This window comes from Teleopsis dalmanni, chromosome 1, assembly GCF_002237135.1.
Source record: "Teleopsis dalmanni isolate 2A chromosome 1, ASM223713v2, whole genome shotgun sequence".
In the NCBI taxonomy this organism is placed as follows: Eukaryota; Metazoa; Arthropoda; class Insecta; order Diptera; family Diopsidae; genus Teleopsis; species Teleopsis dalmanni.
Window position 1 is genome coordinate 201,242,171 of NC_051846.1, and position 4,211 is coordinate 201,246,381.

Here is a 4,211-nt window from a genome sequence, read left to right on the forward strand (position 1 = left end):
TTAGAAATTTTATTACATATGTTTTTATATGTAAATTGTAATTCAATGCACTTTATATAAGCACTTTATTTTTGTTTTTATTACATTTATTTAATTTTATATACAAACATAGTTAAATCATATACGAACGATAAACAAATTAGCACCACAAATGTTTATAAAAATTGCCACAACTCCCGTTTTACTTTATGCTTCTCATTTGTTTTTGGAGCAACGCACTGAATTTTTTGTTTTGTTTTCATCTCCAATTTCGTGGAGACCAGCTTAATTTTACTGAATCAAAATTCCAAAATTATTTAGCAGAAAAATATGCTTTTATTTTTATGAAACTTTTAAAATATTATTTATGTTAATGTTATTAATAGATAAAATTATAATAACACTTAATTTTCAATATATGTTAAAAAACACTTTCCTAGTGCATTGATATATACTAAATCATTTCAATACTAAACTAACGTGCAATTTCTTTATACCACACAAACCAAAAATTGTTGGTATAAAGGAAAAAGTGCTGCCAAACTTTTCAAACGTAAGTAGATGTGCAGTAAAGAAATGAAATAACGTTGAAACAGTTTGAGTGTTACCGATAATTTAAATTTATTTATATGAGAGTGCATGAGAATGGGAAATAATTTATATATTTAAATTAAATAGTATTATTAAAGCAAAAATTAATAAAAATTTATATGAGTTTCTATTTTAGTAAAGCAGTCTTTCAATAGAATATTAGCTATTATCTAAATTAGTATAATTCGAAAAAATGATTTATTAATTTTTAAAAAAGCTTTGTATAATATTTGTTTTATACATATTTTATACATATATACATATTATATAAAAACATTTTCCAATTGTAATTCTTAATTGCACCAAATGAATATGTATTTAGCTATGGATATAAAAATTCACTAAACGAAAATAGTATAATTTTAAAAAATATTTGAAAATTAGAAATATTTAATGACTTAAAATCAAGTGGTTATAATATGTTAAAGTAAAAACTTCGAGTTTATTTTTAAAAGAAATTCTATAGGTCTAACAATGAAATTTAAAAGTGAATATCAGCTAATGTTTACTATTGTTTAATTGATTAGTTGAATAAACATATTTATTTATTAATAAGTGAATTATAATTTTCAATTAAAACTTGATCTTAAAGCTATGACAACTTAAGCTTTTAAATGATATTTCTGACATATATTATATATGCCATTTTATTTATTAATTAATAAACTAAAATTTTTAAATAATAGCTAATCTTGAGGATATGACTACTTAATAATTTAAGCGTATTTCTGCTTTTAATTATAATAAGTTGTTATTGTTAAATGTATAGTGTATTGATGGAGATATATACATTTTGATAGGAATAATTTAAAGTAAAGAGGAGCATAAATTTTTTATCTATCATTCTTAGGTTGCAAAAGATTTGCTGTATTATATGTACAGTACAAATCTGAAGAGTCGTTCAAAATACACTTAATTAAAGGGCTAATAACCTAATAGTCCAAATCCTTCTTTCTTTTAGTTACCTTTAAAATTTATTTTAATGTTAACTCACAAATAAATAAATATTTGATTGAAAAAAACGTAGACTAAAACAACAAAACGGAAAAGCGTTCATGTCACAGTTATTAATAAAAATCAATATTTGTCACACAATATTCAGAAAATTATTTTTTAATAAGATTAATAAAATTTCAGGATTTGAAATTTTTGTTTGTACCATTCATTAATAAGAAACTGAGTTCATTGAATTTATTACATAAAATTAATATTTTTATTTCTATTTTTATTATTATAATTGTTATTATATTATAATATTATGATATTATTATTATTATTTTTATCCCAATTCTGGGAAGAAATATTACAATTTAAATACAAATACACGGTTAAAATAAAATTAAAAAAAAAATATTTTATAATCAAAAATGTTATATGTATTGGCGATGCTTCTGGTCAGAGCATAGATGGCAAAAATTCTATTATAAAAAAAAAGTTATGTAAATATTATTATGTGTTACAAATGAATATGTAACATTAAAGATATTTATTAAATCTGCTAAGATTTAAAATCAATGGCACTCTTTAAGAACATTATTGGAAAGAATACTTAAGCTGACTTCTTCTGTCAGATCTCGCTTACTTATTTCACGGTCTCATCTATCTTAATTTTATTTATGGTTTAACCACAGACAATTTACTAGTTTTCTTGTTTAGCAGAGGACATCTATATGATTTGTCTGATATGTGATATAACTATTAAACTAGCATTTTATTCATCGGAATTTCAAATCGGAACTTAAATTTATTTTAAGAATTAATATTAATTGGTAATGGTAGGAATCCATTAGTATTAAATCAATATGGCAATATTAAACTTATTGCAATTATCAGATGCTATAAAGACATAGGTATATAATATTTTCGTATCATCTTTGCATTATAAAATTAATTATAAAACACAAAACATTTTTTTTTGTTTTTTGTTGTATAAAAATTTAAATTTAAAATTGAAACAAATAAAATTTGTTTTAGATAGTTATCTTCATCTCACTAAACTTGATTTATTTATCAACCACACTTAAAAAAACAAATAATGTACATAATTGCAAAACACCTGATCTGCTAAATAATTTATCTATTAAAAGAAATATGTATTGTGATAAAACACTTAATAAACACTTATTTATAGTAAAAAAATAGGTGCCTACTTTAAGTTAAATTTTGCACTTGAGTCCGAAACCGGCTTCCATAAAACTGTTTTTTTTTTAAATAAATGTAGACACTTAATTAATTGTCACACGTGTGTTTAGCTGAAGTGCATTTAAATAATTGTAAAATGCAAATAAAAGATATAACTAATAAATTTATAAAAACTGACAAATTGTAAAATGGTAAACACTTCGATTAGCAAACTACGATTTCTCTATAGTAGATAGCAAAAATTAATATGAAACGTCTAATATCAAAGCGGAATGAAACTGATTGCTTATGGTAGAAAGTTGTCGTACTCTGGTTCCGAGTGCTTCGGTTCCATTGATTAGGCGTCAGGTACTCATAATTTTTATTATAACATAGAAAAAAGTCAACATGTTCAATACAAATAAATTTTTAATGCAGAATAAATAAATGGCTACGAAAAAACTTAGTCAACCAAAATAATTTAATACCCTGCAAATAATATTCAATATTTTTTTATAATAATCAGCTTAGTATCAGTCAAAGAGAGAGAAGGAGAAGGAAATATAGAGATGAAATTATTTGTTCAATAGGATATATAGAATTCTTCAAAATAACTAGCTTTATTATACAAAACCGTTTGATATTAAGAATTTTCGGATTATAAAATAATCTTAACTTACATATAATGAAATATAAGTACTTGTGTATGGAATAAATTAAATAAAAATTCAAATTTTAAGCACTGTAAATATTAATATATTATTTTTGTATAAAATGTTAAATAAGCTTAAAATAGAATAAAGGAATTTTCATACCATAACAATTACAATTTACTTGTTAATAAAAGTGTTTAAAAATTAATTAATTTTTAAATTGATTAAATTTTAATATATTTACACAAAATGCTAATCAAATTTTTAAATCAATACAATCGTTTTGCAAATAAAGTAAAAGTAAAATCAGTACCTGTTTTCTACCTGGTACAATTTTTAATCGGTTAACCTATTCAATTTCAAACTATATTGGCGCACGTATGAGCTGTAACTTACAGCTGTCTGAATAATAAAGACTATATACCATATGTTATTTTTGTGATGTGTTTGCTAAACTCCTTTTAACCAAACTTTATATAAATTAATTTCATAAATTAGTAAATAAAATGCAATAGAAACCATACCCCAAACACTCTAGTAATGTGAAGAAAGTCCCAAAAATATCTAATATTTTTAGGCACATATTTAATATATTCTTAAATATAAAATTTAAGCTATTTAGATACGATACAGCGAAATGAGAAAAGTGACAAAAATAATCTTCTGATATATATACTAAAATAGCATATACATATATGGATGCCTTCATACTTAGTTTGAAAGTTGCGATTTGAAATATATGGTACATAGAATTAAATACCGAGAATACTAAGTGGTGGAAATATATATCAAGTAGAAGCGATGGCTCTTAAAGTTGCTACAGATTATTTTAAGAGATAACGTTAAATGGGCATTAATATATATTGA